Genomic DNA, 16680 nt, shown 5'->3' with positions numbered 1-16680 from the left:
AACACAAAGAACAGACTGGTTTTACTGGGGATTAAACCCAGGACTTTCGGCGTGTTAAGCAGACGTGATGACCACTACACTATGAATCTTAATGAAAAGTTACTGTGTATTGGCTAGCAGAGCAGAATTGTGACTGACGGGGCATTTTTATTGCTGAAGGAAAGTATTTTTGGTAATGAAACATTTACAATTTTTATTACATATTTTACCAGTTTTATTCCTAGAAAGGGATATTGCTTAAATTGAAGTTTACATTGAATGTGTTACTTTTTTCTACACAGTTTAATCGTTTGCTTTTTTATTTATGGGAACTATACATTTTGAAACAAACAGGATTGTTATAATATGGGATTATGTTTTCTGCTAAAATGTTCAATAAAAAAGAAACCCAAAATCGTAGTTCTCCTTGTGATAGAAGCCAAAATGTATTGTCATTTGGCAATGAAACCAAGAATTTCATACTTTACAGGTTGATAGGAAATTACTTCAACACCGAAAACAGATTGGTTTCACTGGGTATTGAACCCAGAACGTTCTACATATGAAGCAGACTTGATGACCACCACACTATAAAACCTGTGATTACTGCAAAGTAATGGCAATTAGAGACGAAATTTGACTGCCAGGAAAAAAAAAAATTCGTAGTTCTGTTGGTTATGGAAGCTAAAACATCCCGTCATTCGGCAACAAAGCCAAGAACGTCATGTATTGCGGTTGGATAGGGTATTATTTCAACACCAAGAACAGACTGTTTTTTACTGGGGATTAAACCCAGGACCTTCTGCGTGTTAAGCAGACGTGATGACCACTACACTATAAAACCTGTGAAATCCTGTTGATAGCAAATTACTTCAACAGCGAAAACAGATTGGTTTCACTGGGGATTGAACCCAGGACCTTCTGCGTGTGAAGCAGACGTGATGACCACTACACTATGAAACCTGTGAAATCCTGCAAAGCAATGGCAATTGAAAACGAGTTTTGACCGCCAGGGGAAAAAAACTATTAGTTCTGTTGGTGATGGAAGCCAAAACATCCCATCATTCGGCAACAAAGCCAAGAACTTCATGTATTGTAGTTGGATAAGGTATTATTTCAACACAAAGAACAGACTGGTTTTACTGGGGATTAAACCCAGGACTTTCGGCGTGTTAAGCAGACGTGATGACCACTACACTATGAATCTTAATGAAAAGTTACTGTGTATTGGCTAGCAGAGCAGAATTGTGACTGACGGGGCCTTTTTATTGCTGAAGGAAAGTATTTTTGGTAATGAAACATTTACAATTTTTATTACATATTTTACCAGTTTTATTCCTAGAAAGGGATATTGCTTAAATTGAAGTTTACATTGAATGTGTTACTTTTTTCTACACAGTTTAATCGTTTGCTTTTTTATTTATGGGAACTATACATTTTGAAACAAACAGGATTGTTATAATATGGGATTATGTTTTCTGCTAAAATGTTCAATAAAAAAGAAACCCAAAATCGTAGTTCTCCTTGTGATAGAAGCCAAAATGTATTGTCATTTGGCAATGAAACCAAGAATTTCATACTTTACAGGTTGATAGGAAATTACTTCAACACCGAAAACAGATTGGTTTCACTGGGTATTGAACCCAGAACGTTCTACATATGAAGCAGACTTGATGACCACCACACTATAAAACCTGTGATTACTGGAAAAGTAATTGCAATTAGAGACGAAATTTGACTGCCAGGAAAAAAAAAAATTCGTAGTTCTGTTGGTTATGGAAGCTAAAACATCCCGTCATTCGGCAACAAAGCCAAGAACGTCATGTATTGCGGTTGGATAGGGTATTATTTCAACACCAAGAACAGACTGGTTTTTACTGGGGATTAAACCCAGGACCTTCTGCGTGTTAAGCAGACGTGATGACCACTACACTATAAAACCTGTGAAATCCTGTTGATAGCAAATTACTTCAACAGCGAAAACAGATTGGTTTCACTGGGGATTGAACCCAGGACCTTCTGCGTGTGAAGCAGACGTGATGACCACTACACTATGAAACCTGTGAAATCCTGCAAAGCAATGGCAATTGAAAACGAGTTTTGACCGCCAGGGGAAAAAAACTATTAGTTCTGTTGGTGATGGAAGCCAAAACATCCCATCATTCGGCAACAAAGCCGAGAACTTCATGTATTGTAGTTGGATAAGGCATTATTTCAACACAAAGAACAGACTGGTTTTACTGGGGATTAAACCCAGGACTTTCGGCGTGTTAAGCAGACGTGATGACCACTACACTATGAATCTTAATGAAAAGTTACTGTGTATTGGCTAGCAGAGCAGAATTGTGACTGACGGGGCCTTTTTATTGCTGAAGGAAAGTATTTTTGGTAATGAAACATTTACAATTTTTATTACATATTTTACCAGTTTTATTCCTAGAAAGGGATATTGCTTAAATTGAAGTTTACATTGAATGTGTTACTTTTTTCTACACAGTTTAATCGTTTGCTTTTTTATTTATGGGAACTATAAATTTTGAAACAAACAGGATTGTTATAATATGGGATTATGTTTTCTGCTAAAATGTTCAATAAAAAAGAAACCCAAAATCGTAGTTCTCCTTGTGATAGAAGCCAAAATGTATTGTCATTTGGCAATGAAACCAAGAATTTCATACTTTACAGGTTGATAGGAAATTACTTCAACACCGAAAACAGATTGGTTTCACTGGGTATTGAACCCAGAACGTTCTACATATGAAGCAGACTTGATGACCACCACACTATAAAACCTGTGATTACTGCAAAGTAATGGCAATTAGAGACGAAATTTGACTGCCAGGAAAAAAAAAAAATTCGTAGTTCTGTTGGTTATGGAAGCTAAAACATCCCGTCATTCGGCAACAAAGCCAAGAACGTCATGTATTGCGGTTGGATAGGGTATTATTTCAACACCAAGAACAGACTGTTTTTTACTGGGGATTAAACCCAGGACCTTCTGCGTGTTAAGCAGACGTGATGACCACTACACTATAAAACCTGTGAAATCCTGTTGATAGCAAATTACTTCAACAGCGAAAACAGATTGGTTTCACTGGGGATTGAACCCAGGACCTTCTGCGTGTGAAGCAGACGTGATGACCACTACACTATGAAACCTGTGAAATCCTGCAAAGCAATGGCAATTGAAAACGAGTTTTGACCGCCAGGGGAAAAAAACTATTAGTTCTGTTGGTGATGGAAGCCAAAACATCCCATCATTCGGCAACAAAGCCAAGAACTTTATGTATTGTAGTTGGATAAGGTATTATTTCAACACAAAGAACAGACTGGTTTTACTGGGGATTAAACCCAGGACTTTCGGCGTGTTAAGCAGACGTGATGACCACTACACTATGAATCTTAATGAAAAGTTACTGTGTATTGGCTAGCAGAGCAGAATTGTGACTGACGGGGCCTTTTTATTGCTGAAGGAAAGTATTTTTGGTAATGAAACATTTACAATTTTTATTACATATTTTACCAGTTTTATTCCTAGAAAGGGATATTGCTTAAATTGAAGTTTACATTGAATGTGTTACTTTTTTCTACACAGTTTAATCGTTTGCTTTTTTATTTATGGGAACTATACATTTTGAAACAAACAGGATTGTTATAATATGGGATTATGTTTTCTGCTAAAATGTTCAATAAAAAAGAAACCCAAAATCGTAGTTCTCCTTGTGATAGAAGCCAAAATGTATTGTCATTTGGCAATGAAACCAAGAATTTCATACTTTACAGGTTGATAGGAAATTACTTCAACACCGAAAACAGATTGGTTTCACTGGGTATTGAACCCAGAACGTTCTACATATGAAGCAGACTTGATGACCACCACACTATAAAACCTGTGATTACTGCAAAGTAATGGCAATTAGAGACGAAATTTGACTGCCAGGAAAAAAAAAAATTCGTAGTTCTGTTGGTTATGGAAGCTAAAACATCCCGTCATTCGGCAACAAAGCCAAGAACGTCATGTATTGCGGTTGGATAGGGTATTATTTCAACACCAAGAACAGACTGTTTTTTACTGGGGATTAAACCCAGGACCTTCTGCGTGTTAAGCAGACGTGATGACCACTACACTATAAAACCTGTGAAATCCTGTTGATAGCAAATTACTTCAACAGCGAAAACAGATTGGTTTCACTGGGGATTGAACCCAGGACCTTCTGCGTGTGAAGCAGACGTGATGACCACTACACTATGAAACCTGTGAAATCCTGCAAAGCAATAGCAATTGAAAACGAGTTTTGACCGCCAGGGGAAAAAAACTATTAGTTCTGTTGGTGATGGAAGCCAAAACATCCCATCATTCGGCAACAAAGCCAAGAACTTCATATATTGTAGTTTGATAGCGTATTATTTCAACACCAAGAACAGATTGCTTTTACTGGGGATTGAACCAGTGTTAAGCAGATGTGATGACTACTACACTATGAAACCTTCTGGAAAGTTACTGTGTATTGGCAAGCAGAGCAGAATTGTAACTGATGGGGCCTTTTTATTGCTGAAGAAAAGTGTTTTTGGTAATGAAACATTTACAATTTTTATTACATATTTTACCAGTTTTATTCCTACAAAGGGATATTGCTTAAATTGAAGTTTACATTGAATGTGTTACTTTTTTCTACACAGTTTAATCGTTTGCTTTTGTATTTATGGGAACTATACATTTTGAAACAAACAGGATTGTTATAATATGGGATTATGTTTTCTGCTAAAATGTTCAATAAAAAAGAAACCCAAAATCGTAGTTCTCCTTGTGATAGAAGCCAAAATGTATTGTCATTTGGCAATGAAACCAAGAATTTCATACTTTACAGGTTGATAGGAAATTACTTCAACACCGAAAACAGATTGGTTTCACTGGGTATTGAACCCAGAACGTTCTACATATGAAGCAGACTTGATGACCACCACACTATAAAACCTGTGATTACTGGAAAAGTAATTGCAATTAGAGACGAAATTTGACTGCCAGGAAAAAAAAAAATTCGTAGTTCTGTTGGTTATGGAAGCTAAAACATCCCGTCATTCGGCAACAAAGCCAAGAACGTCATGTATTGCGGTTGGATAGGGTATTATTTCAACACCAAGAACAGACTGGTTTTTACTGGGGATTAAACCCAGGACCTTCTGCGTGTTAAGCAGACGTGATGACCACTACACTATAAAACCTGTGAAATCCTGTTGATAGCAAATTACTTCAACAGCGAAAACAGATTGGTTTCACTGGGGATTGAACCCAGGACCTTCTGCGTGTGAAGCAGACGTGATGACCACTACACTATGAAACCTGTGAAATCCTGCAAAGCAATGGCAATTGAAAACGAGTTTTGACCGCCAGGGGAAAAAAACTATTAGTTCTGTTGGTGATGGAAGCCAAAACATCCCATCATTCGGCAACAAAGCCAAGAACTTCATATATTGTAGTTTGATAGCGTATTATTTCAACACCAAGAACAGATTGCTTTTACTGGGGATTGAACCAGTGTTAAGCAGATGTGATGACTACTACACTATGAAACCTTCTGGAAAGTTACTGTGTATTGGCAAGCAGAGCAGAATTGTAACTGATGGGGCCTTTTTATTGCTGAAGAAAAGTGTTTTTGGTAATGAAACATTTACAATTTTTATTACATATTTTACCAGTTTTATTCCTACAAAGGGATATTGCTTAAATTGAAGTTTACATTGAATGTGTTACTTTTTTCTACACAGTTTAATCGTTTGCTTTTGTATTTATGAGAACTATAAATTTTGAAACAAACAGGATTGTTATAATATGGGATTATGTTTTCTGCTAAAATGTTCAATAAAAAAGAAACGCAAAATCGTAGTTCTCCTTGTGATAGAAGCCAAAATGTATTGTCATTTGGCAACGAAACCAAGAATTTCATACTTTACAGGTTGATAGGAAATTACTTCAACACCGAAAACAGATTGGTTTCACTGGGTATTGAACCCAGAACGTTCTGCATATGAAGCAGACTTGATGACCACCACACTTTAAAACCTGTGATTCCTGCAAAGTAATGGCAATTAGAGACGAAATTTGACTGCCAGGAAAAAAAAAAAATTCGTAGTTCTGTTGGTTATGGAAGCTAAAACATCCCGTCATTCGGCAACAAAGCCAAGAACTTCATGTATTGCAATTGGATAGGGTATTATTTCAACACCAAGAAGAGACTGGTTTCACTGGGGATTGAACCCAGGACCTTCTGCGTGTTAAGCAGACGTGATGACCACTACACTATGAAACTTGTGAAATCCTGCAAAACAATGGCAATTGGAGACGAGTTTTGACCGCCAGGGAAAAAAAAAGAAATCTTAGTTCTGTTGGTGATGGAAGCCAAAACATCCCATCATTCTGCAACAAAGCCAAGAACTTCATATATTGCAGTTTGATAGGGTATTATTTCAACACCAAGAACAGACTGGTTTTACTGGGGATTAAACCCAGGACCTTCTACGTGTTAAACAGACATGATGACCACTACACTATGAATCCTAATGAAAAGTTACTGTGTATTGGCTAGCAGAGCAGAATTGTGACTGACAGGGCCTTTTTATTGCTGAAGGAAAGTATTTTTGTTAATGAAACATTTCCAATTTTTATTACATATTTTACGAGTTTTATTCCTACAAAGGGATATTGCTTAAATTGAAGTTTACATTGAATGTGTTACTTTTTTCTACATAGTTTAGTCGTTTGCTTTTGTATTTATGGGAACTATATATTTTAAAACAAACAGGTTTTTTTATAATATGGGATTATGTTTTCTGCTAAAATGTTCAATAAAAAAGAAACCCAAAATCGTAGTTCTCCTTGTGATAGAAGCCAAAATGTATTGTCATTTGGCAACGAAACCAAGAATTTCATACTTTACAGGTTGATAGGAAATTACTTCAACACCGAAAACAGATTGGTTTAACTGGGTATTGAATCCAGAACGTTCTGCATATGAAGCAGACTTGATGACCACCACACTTTAAAACCTGTGAAATCCTGCAAAGTAATGGCAATTAGAGACGAGTTTTGACTGCCAGGAAAAAAAAAAATTCGTAGTTCTGTTGGTTATGGAAGCTAAAACATCCCGTTATTCGGCAACAAAGCCAAGAACTTCATGTATTGAAGTTAGATAAGGTATTATTTCAACACCAAGAACAGACTGGTTTTACTGGGGATTAAACCCAGGACTTTCTGCGTGTTAAGCAGACGTGATGACCACTACACTATGAATCTTAATGAAAAGTTACTGTGTATTGGCTAGCAGAGCAGAATTGTGACTGACGGGGCCTTTTTATTGCTGAAGGAAAGTATTTTAGGTAATGAAACATTTACAATTTTTATTACATATTTTACCAGTTTTATTCGTACAAAGGGATATTGCTTAAATTCAAGTTTACATTGAATGTGTTACTTTTTTCTACACAGTTTAATCGTTTGCTTTTGTATTTATGGGAACTATAAATTTTGAAACAAACAAGATTGTTATAATATGGGATTATGTTTTCTGCTAAAATGTTCAATAAAAAAGAAACCCAAAATCGTAGTTCTCCTTGTGATAGAAGCCAAAATGTATTGTCATTTGGCAACGAAACCAAGAATTTCATACTTTACAGGTTGATAGGAAATTACTTCAACACCGAAAACAGATTGGTTTCACTGGGTATTGAACCCAGAACGTTCTGCATATGAAGCAGACTTGATGACCACCACACTTTAAAACCTGTGATTCCTGCGAAGTAATGGCAATTAGAGACCAAATTTGACTGCCAGGAAAAAAAAAAATTCGTAGTTCTGTTGGTTATGGAAGCTAAAACATCCCGTCATTCGGCAACAAAGCCAAGAACTTCATGTATTGCAGTTGGATAGGGTATTATTTCAACACCAAGAACAGACTGGTTTTTACTGGGGATTAAACCCAGGACCTTCTGCGTGTTAAGCAGACGTGATGACTACTACACTATAAAACCTGTGAAATCCTGTTGATAGCAAATTACTTCAACAGCGAAAACAGATTGGTTTCACTGGGGATTGAACCCAGGACCTTCTGCGTGTGAAGCAGACGTGATGACCACTACACTATGAAACCTGTGAAATACTGCAAAGCAATGGCAATTGAAAACGAGTTTTGACCACCAGGGGAAAAAAATTATTAGTTCTGTTGGTGATGGAAGCCAAAACATCCCATCATTCGGCAACAAAGCCAAGAACTTCATATATTGTAGTTTGATAGGGTATTATTTCAACACCGAAAACAGATTGCTTTTACTGGGGATTGAACCAGTGTTAAGCAGACGTGATGACTACAACACTATGAAACCTTCTGGAAAGTTACTATGTATTGGCAAGCAGAGCAGAATTGTAACTGACGGGGCCTTTTTATTGCTGAAGAAAAGTGTTTTTGGTAATGAAATATTTACAATTTGTATTACATATTTTACCAGTTTTATTCCTACAAAGGGATATTGCTTAAATTGAAGATTACATTGAATGTGTTACTTTTTTCTACACAGTTTAATCGTTTGCTTTTGTATTTATGGGAACTATAAATTTTGAAACAAACAGGATTGTTATAATATGGGATTATGTTTTCTGCTAAAATGTTCAATAAAAAAGATTGAACCCAGGACCTTCTGCGTGTGAAGCAGACGTGATGACCACTACTCTATGAAACCTGTGAAATCCTGCAAAGCAATGGCAATTGAAAACGAGTTTTGACAGCCAGGGGAAAAAAATTATTAGTTCTGTTGGTGATGGAAGCCAAAACATCCCATCATTCGGCAACAAAGCCAAGAAATTCATATATTGTAGTTTGATAGGGTATTATTTCAACACCAAGAACAGATTGCTTTTACTGGGGATTGAACCAGTGTTAAGCAGACGTGATGACTACTACACTATGAAACCTTCTGGAAAGTTACTGTGTATTGGCAAGCAGAGCAGAATTGTAACTTATGGGGCCTTTTTATTGCTAAAGAAAAGTGTTTTTGGTAATGAAACATTTACAATTTTTATTACATATTTTACCAGTTTTATTCCTACAAAGGGATATTGCTTAAATTGAAGTATACATTGAATGTGTTACTTTTTTCTACACAGTTTAAACGTTTGCTTTTGTATTTATGGGAACTATAAATTTTGAAACAAACAGGATTGTTATAATATGGGATTATGTTTTCTGCTAAAATGTTCAATAAAAAAGAAACCCAAAATCGTAGTTCTCCTTGTGATAGAAGCCAAAATGTATTGTCATTTGGCAACGAAACCAAGAATTTCATACTTTACAGGTTAATAGGAAATTACTTCAACACCGAAAACAGATTGGTTTCACTGGGTATTGAACCCAGAACGTTCTGCATATGAAGCAGACTTGATGACCACCACACTTTAAAACCTGTGATTCCTGCAAAGTAATGGCAATTAGAGACGAAATTTGACTGCCAGGAAAAAAAAAAAATTCGTAGTTCTGTTGGTTATGGAAGCTAAAACATCCCGTCATTCGGCAACAAAGCCAAGAACTTCATGTATTGCAGTTGGATAGGGTATTATTTCAACACCAAGAACAGACTGGTTTTACTGGGGATTAAACCCAGGACCTTCTGCGTGTTAAGCAGACGTGATGACCACTACACTATGAAACCTGTGAAATCCTGATGATAGCAAATAACTTCAACAGCGAAAACAGATTGGTTTCACTGGGGATTGAACCCAGGACCTTCTGCGTGTGAAGCAGACGTGATGACCACTACACTATGAAACCTGTGAAAGCCTGCAAAGCAATGGCAATTGAAAACGAGTTTTGACCGCCAGGGGAAAAAAATTATTAGTTCTGTTGGTGATGGAAGCCAAAACATCCCATCATTCGGCAACAAAGCCAAGAACTTCATATATTGTAGTTTGATAGGGTATTATTTCAACACCAAGAACAGATTGCTTTTACTGGGGATTGAACCAGTGTTAAGCAGACGTGATGACTACTACACTATGAAACCTTCTGGAAAGTTACTGTGTATTGGCAAGCAGAGCAGAATTGTAACGGATGGGGCCTTTTTATTGCTGAAGAAAAGTGTTTTTGGTAATAAAACATTTACAATTTTTATTACATATTTTACCACTTTTATTCCTACAAAGGGATATTGCTTAAATTGAAGTTTACATTGAATGTGTTACTTTTTTCTACACAGTTTAATCGTTTGCTTTTGTATTTATGGGAACTATAAATTTTGAAACAAACAGGATTGTTATAATCTGGGATTATGTTTTCTGCTAAAATGTTCAATAAAAAAGAAACCCAAAATCGTAGTTCTCCTTGTGATAGAAGCCAAAATGTATTGTCATTTGGCAACGAAACCAAGAATTTCATACTTTACAGGTTAATAGGAAATTACTTCAACACCGAAAACAGATTGGTTTCACTGGGTATTGAACCCAGAACGTTCTGCATATGAAGCAGACTTGATGACCACCACACTTTAAAACCTGTGATTCCTGCAAAGTAATGGCAATTAGAGACGAAATTTGACTGTCAGGAAAAAAAAAAATTCGTAGTTCTGTTGGTTATGGAAGCTAAAACATCCCGTCATTCTGCAACAAAGCCAAGAACTTCATGTATTGCAGTTGGATAGGGTATTATTTCAACACCAAGAACAGACTTGTTTTACTGGGGATTAAACCCAGGACCTTCTACGTGTTAAGCAGACATGATGACCACTACACTATGAATCCTGATGAAAAGTTACTGTGTATTGGCAAGCAGAGCAGAATTGTAACGGATGGGGCCTTTTTATTGCTGAAGAAAAGTGTTTTTGGTAATAAAACATTTACAATTTTTATTACATATTTGACCAGTTTTATTCCTACAAAGGGATATTGCTTAAATTGAAGTTTACATTGAATGTGTTACTTTTTTCTACACAGTTTAATCGTTTGCTTTTGTATTTATGGGAACTATAAATTTTGAAACAAACAGGATTTTTATAATATGGGATTATGTTTTCTGCTAAAATGTTCAATAAAAAAGATTGAACCCAGGACCTTCTGCGTTTGAAGCAGACGTGATGACCACTACACTATGAAACCTGTGAAATCCTGTTGATAGCAAATTACTTCAACAGCGAAAACGGATTGGTTTCACTGTGGATTGAACCCAGGACCTTCTGCGTGTGAAGCAGACGTGATGACCACTACACTATGAAACCTGTGAAATCCTGCAAAGCAATGGCAATTGAAAACGAGTTTTGACCGCCAGGGGAAAAAAATTATTAGTTCTGTTGGTGATGGAAGCCAAAACATCCCATCATTCAGCAACAAAGCCAAGAACTTCATATATTGTAGTTTGATAGGGTATTATTTCAACACAAAGAACAGATTGCTTTTACTGAGGGTTGAACCAGTGTTAAGTAGAGATGAGCGAACCGGTCGCGGTTCGGCTCGAGGTTGGTTCGCCGAACGGACCTCCCGTTCGAGTTCGGTTCGTCGAACGTTCGACGAACCGAACTCGAACTGCATAGGAAACAATGGCAGGCAATCACAAACACAGAAAAACACCTAGAAAACACCCTCAAAGGTGTCCAAAAGGTCACAAACAACTCACAACACATGGGAAAGTGACAAGGACATATACTCATGCGAAAACAAAAGAGCTGGACAAGGAAAAAGAGGAGGACACACAGATATATGAGTATATGCAAGGAAACATGCCATTATTGTGCAACTTGAGCCCTGCTCATTCTTGGCTTCCAATCTTGATAAATTGCCTGAGCTCGCCACGTACGTCTTGGGGATCTTGTCGTGTCCTGCAGCCAGCGTTCTCTCGGAACCTGTCTTCAGTGCTGCTGTGGGTCTGCTGGCAGATAAGCACACGTGTCTGTCCACTGACAATGTGGACATGGCTCTCAGAGGACTTTTCTTCCCCGGGGTCAGCCAGGGGACGGGAAAGGCACGCGTATTTTTGAGAGTGCTTCATGCAAAGCATCTTTTTCTTTTTCAAAAGGGGGCTCAACCGATGCCAGTCAAGTGGGGTGTGTGTGGCCCAGTGAGTGGCAACGAGGGAGACTGTGGTTGGAGTCCCCTCGCTGTGTTTCTAAAAGAACCAAGATGAACAAGTCATGGCTCTCAGAGGACTTTTCTTCCCCGGGGTCAGCCAGGGGACGGGAAAGGCACGCGTATTTTTGAGAGTGCTTCATGCAAAGCATCTTTTTCTTTTTCAAAAGGGGGCTCAACCGATGCCAGTCAAGTGGGGTGTGTGTGGCCCAGTGAGTGGCAACGAGGGAGACTGTGGTTGGAGTCCCCTCGCTGTGTTTCTAAAAGAACCAAGATGAACAAGTCATGGCTCTCAGAGGACTTTTCTTCCCCGGGGTCAGCCAGGGGACGGGAAAGGCACGCGTATTTTTGAGAGTGCTTCATGCAAAGCATCTTTTTCTTTTTCAAAAGGGGGCTCAACCGATGCCAGTCAAGTGGGGTGTGTGTGGCCCAGTGAGTGGCAACGAGGGAGACTGTGGTTGGAGTCCCCTCGCTGTGTTTCTAAAAGAACCAAGATGAACAAGTCATGGCTCTCAGAGGACTTTTCTTCCCCGGGGTCAGCCAGGGGACGGGAAAGGCACGCGTATTTTTGAGAGTGCTTCATGCAAAGCATCTTTTTCTTTTTCAAAAGGGGGCTCAACCGATGCCAGTCAAGTGGGGTGTGTGTGGCCCAGTGAGTGGCAACGAGGGAGACTGTGGTTGGAGTCCCCTCGCTGTGTTTCTAAAAGAACCAAGATGAACAAGTCATGGCTCTCAGAGGACTTTTCTTCCCCGGGGTCAGCCAGGGGACGGGAAAGGCACGCGTATTTTTGAGAGTGCTTCATGCAAAGCATCTTTTTCTTTTTCAAAAGGGGGCTCAACCGATGCCAGTCAAGTGGGGTGTGTGTGGCCCAGTGAGTGGCAACGAGGGAGACTGTGGTTGGAGTCCCCTCGCTGTGTTTCTAAAAGAACCAAGATGAACAAGTCATGGCTCTCAGAGGACTTTTCTTCCCCGGGGTCAGCCAGGGGACGGGAAAGGCACGCGTATTTTTGAGAGTGCTTCATGCAAAGCATCTTTTTCTTTTTCAAAAGGGGGCTCAACCGATGCCAGTCAAGTGGGGTGTGTGTGGCCCAGTGAGTGGCAACGAGGGAGACTGTGGTTGGAGTCCCCTCGCTGTGTTTCTAAAAGAACCAAGATGAACAAGTCATGGCTCTCAGAGGACTTTTCTTCCCCGGGGTCAGCCAGGGGACGGGAAAGGCACGCGTATTTTTGAGAGTGCTTCATGCAAAGCATCTTTTTCTTTTTCAAAAGGGGGCTCAACCGATGCCAGTCAAGTGGGGTGTGTGTGGCCCAGTGAGTGGCAACGAGGGAGACTGTGGTTGGAGTCCCCTCGCTGTGTTTCTAAAAGAACCAAGATGAACAAGTCATGGCTCTCAGAGGACTTTTCTTCCCCGGGGTCAGCCAGGGGACGGGAAAGGCACGCGTATTTTTGAGAGTGCTTCATGCAAAGCATCTTTTTCTTTTTCAAAAGGGGGCTCAACCGATGCCAGTCAAGTGGGGTGTGTGTGGCCCAGTGAGTGGCAACGAGGGAGACTGTGGTTGGAGTCCCCTCGCTGTGTTTCTAAAAGAACCAAGATGAACAAGTCATGGCTCTCAGAGGACTTTTCTTCCCCGGGGTCAGCCAGGGGACGGGAAAGGCACGCGTATTTTTGAGAGTGCTTCATGCAAAGCATCTTTTTCTTTTTCAAAAGGGGGCTCAACCGATGCCAGTCAAGTGGGGTGTGTGTGGCCCAGTGAGTGGCAACGAGGGAGACTGTGGTTGGAGTCCCCTCGCTGTGTTTCTAAAAGAACCAAGATGAACAAGTCATGGCTCTCAGAGGACTTTTCTTCCCCGGGGTCAGCCAGGGGACGGGAAAGGCACGCGTATTTTTGAGAGTGCTTCATGCAAAGCATCTTTTTCTTTTTCAAAAGGGGGCTCAACCGATGCCAGTCAAGTGGGGTGTGTGTGGCCCAGTGAGTGGCAACGAGGGAGACTGTGGTTGGAGTCCCCTCGCTGTGTTTCTAAAAGAACCAAGATGAACAAGTCATGGCTCTCAGAGGACTTTTCTTCCCCGGGGTCAGCCAGGGGACGGGAAAGGCACGCGTATTTTTGAGAGTGCTTCATGCAAAGCATCTTTTTCTTTTTCAAAAGGGGGCTCAACCGATGCCAGTCAAGTGGGGTGTGTGTGGCCCAGTGAGTGGCAACGAGGGAGACTGTGGTTGGAGTCCCCTCGCTGTGTTTCTAAAAGAACCAAGATGAACAAGTCATGGCTCTCAGAGGACTTTTCTTCCCCGGGGTCAGCCAGGGGACGGGAAAGGCACGCGTATTTTTGAGAGTGCTTCATGCAAAGCATCTTTTTCTTTTTCAAAAGGGGGCTCAACCGATGCCAGTCAAGTGGGGTGTGTGTGGCCCAGTGAGTGGCAACGAGGGAGACTGTGGTTGGAGTCCCCTCGCTGTGTTTCTAAAAGAACCAAGATGAACAAGTCATGGCTCTCAGAGGACTTTTCTTCCCCGGGGTCAGCCAGGGGACGGGAAAGGCACGCGTATTTTTGAGAGTGCTTCATGCAAAGCATCTTTTTCTTTTTCAAAAGGGGGCTCAACCGATGCCAGTCAAGTGGGGTGTGTGTGGCCCAGTGAGTGGCAACGAGGGAGACTGTGGTTGGAGTCCCCTCGCTGTGTTTCTAAAAGAACCAAGATGAACAAGTCATGGCTCTCAGAGGACTTTTCTTCCCCGGGGTCAGCCAGGGGACGGGAAAGGCACGCGTATTTTTGAGAGTGCTTCATGCAAAGCATCTTTTTCTTTTTCAAAAGGGGGCTCAACCGATGCCAGTCAAGTGGGGTGTGTGTGGCCCAGTGAGTGGCAACGAGGGAGACTGTGGTTGGAGTCCCCTCGCTGTGTTTCTAAAAGAACCAAGATGAACAAGTCATGGCTCTCAGAGGACTTTTCTTCCCCGGGGTCAGCCAGGGGACGGGAAAGGCACGCGTATTTTTGAGAGTGCTTCATGCAAAGCATCTTTTTCTTTTTCAAAAGGGGGCTCAACCGATGCCAGTCAAGTGGGGTGTGTGTGGCCCAGTGAGTGGCAACGAGGGAGACTGTGGTTGGAGTCCCCTCGCTGTGTTTCTAAAAGAACCAAGATGAACAAGTCATGGCTCTCAGAGGACTTTTCTTCCCCGGGGTCAGCCAGGGGACGGGAAAGGCACGCGTATTTTTGAGAGTGCTTCATGCAAAGCATCTTTTTCTTTTTCAAAAGGGGGCTCAACCGATGCCAGTCAAGTGGGGTGTGTGTGGCCCAGTGAGTGGCAACGAGGTAGACTATGGTTGGAGTCCCCTCGCTGTGTTTCTAAAAGAACCAAGATGAACAAGTCATGGCTCTCAGAGGACTTTTCTTCCCCGGGGTCAGCCAGGGGACGGGAAAGGCACGCGTATTTTTGAGAGTGCTTCATGCAAAGCATCTTTTTCTTTTTCAAAAGGGGGCTCAACCGATGCCAGTCAAGTGGGGTGTGTGTGGCCCAGTGAGTGGCAACGAGGGAGACTGTGGTTGGAGTCCCCTCGCTGTGTTTCTAAAAGAACCAAGATGAACAGGTCATGGCTCTCAGAGGACTTTTCTTCCCCGGGGTCAGCCAGGGGACGGGAAAGGCACGCGTATTTTTGAGAGTGCTTCATGCAAAGCATCTTTTTCTTTTTCAAAAGGGGGCTCAACCGATGCCAGTCAAGTGGGGTGTGTGTGGCACAGTGAGTGGCAACGAGGGAGACTGTGGTTGGAGTCCCCTCGCTGTGTTTCTAAAAGAACCAAGATGAACAAGTCATAGCTCTCAGAGGACTTTTCTTCCCCGGGGTCAGCCAGGGGACGGGAAAGGCACGCGTATTTTTGAGAGTGCTTCATGCAAAGCATCTTTTTCTTTTTCAAAAGGGGGCTCAACCGATGCCAGTCAAGTGGGGTGTGTGTGGCCCAGTGAGTGGCAACGAGGGAGACTGTGGTTGGAGTCCCCTCGCTGTGTTTCTAAAAGAACCAAGATGAACAAGTCATGGCTCTCAGAGGACTTTTCTTCCCCGGGGTCAGCCAGGGGACGGGAAAGGCACGCGTATTTTTGAGAGTGCTTCATGCAAAGCATCTTTTTCTTTTTCAAAAGGGGGCTCAACCGATGCCAGTCAAGTGGGGTGTGTGTGGCCCAGTGAGTGGCAACGAGGGAGACTGTGGTTGGAGTCCCCTCGCTGTGTTTCTAAAAGAACCAAGATGAACAAGTCATGGCTCTCAGAGGACTTTTCTTCCCCGGGGTCAGCCAGGGGATGGGAAAGGCATGCGTATTTTTGAGAGTGCTTCATGCAAAGCATCTTTTTCTTTTTCAAAAGGGGGCTCAACCGATGCCAGTCAAGTGGGGTGTGTGTGGCCCAGTGAGTGGCAACGAGGGAGACTGTGGTTGGAGTCCCCTCGCTGTGTTTCTAAAAGAACCAAGATGAACAAGTCATGGCTCTCAGAGGACTTTTCTTCCCCGGGGTCAGCCAGGGGACGGGAAAGGCACGCGTATTTTTGAGAGTGCTTCATGCAAAGCATCTTTTTCTTTTTCAAAAGGGGGCTCAACCGATGCCAGTCAAGTGGGGTGTGT

At 41.2% G+C, this 16680-nt stretch overlaps 7 non-coding genes across 7 annotated transcripts; all 7 read right to left on the bottom strand.

The window, feature by feature from the left end:
• Positions 1-869: 869 nt before the first annotated feature.
• On the bottom strand, positions 870-942 carry TRNAV-CAC (transfer RNA valine (anticodon CAC)). Its single transcript has one exon. It is a non-coding gene; the product is annotated as a tRNA-Val (tRNA).
• A 1025-nt stretch (positions 943-1967) lies between these two features.
• Positions 1968-2040, bottom strand: TRNAV-CAC (transfer RNA valine (anticodon CAC)). Its single transcript has one exon. It is a non-coding gene; the product is annotated as a tRNA-Val (tRNA).
• A 1025-nt stretch (positions 2041-3065) lies between these two features.
• TRNAV-CAC (transfer RNA valine (anticodon CAC)) lies at positions 3066-3138 on the bottom strand. The gene has a single exon. It is a non-coding gene; the product is annotated as a tRNA-Val (tRNA).
• A 1024-nt stretch (positions 3139-4162) lies between these two features.
• Positions 4163-4235, bottom strand: TRNAV-CAC (transfer RNA valine (anticodon CAC)). The gene has a single exon. It is a non-coding gene; the product is annotated as a tRNA-Val (tRNA).
• A 1013-nt stretch (positions 4236-5248) lies between these two features.
• Positions 5249-5321, bottom strand: TRNAV-CAC (transfer RNA valine (anticodon CAC)). Its single transcript has one exon. It is a non-coding gene; the product is annotated as a tRNA-Val (tRNA).
• Positions 5322-8050: 2729 nt separating this feature from the next.
• Positions 8051-8123, bottom strand: TRNAV-CAC (transfer RNA valine (anticodon CAC)). The gene has a single exon. It is a non-coding gene; the product is annotated as a tRNA-Val (tRNA).
• A 1598-nt stretch (positions 8124-9721) lies between these two features.
• On the bottom strand, positions 9722-9794 carry TRNAV-CAC (transfer RNA valine (anticodon CAC)). Its single transcript has one exon. It is a non-coding gene; the product is annotated as a tRNA-Val (tRNA).
• Positions 9795-16680: the final 6886 nt, after the last annotated feature.

This window comes from Anomaloglossus baeobatrachus, chromosome 2 (assembly GCF_048569485.1).
Source record: "Anomaloglossus baeobatrachus isolate aAnoBae1 chromosome 2, aAnoBae1.hap1, whole genome shotgun sequence".
Classification (NCBI taxonomy): domain Eukaryota; kingdom Metazoa; phylum Chordata; class Amphibia; order Anura; family Aromobatidae; genus Anomaloglossus; species Anomaloglossus baeobatrachus.
This window is presented reverse-complemented; position numbering and strand designations above follow the sequence as displayed.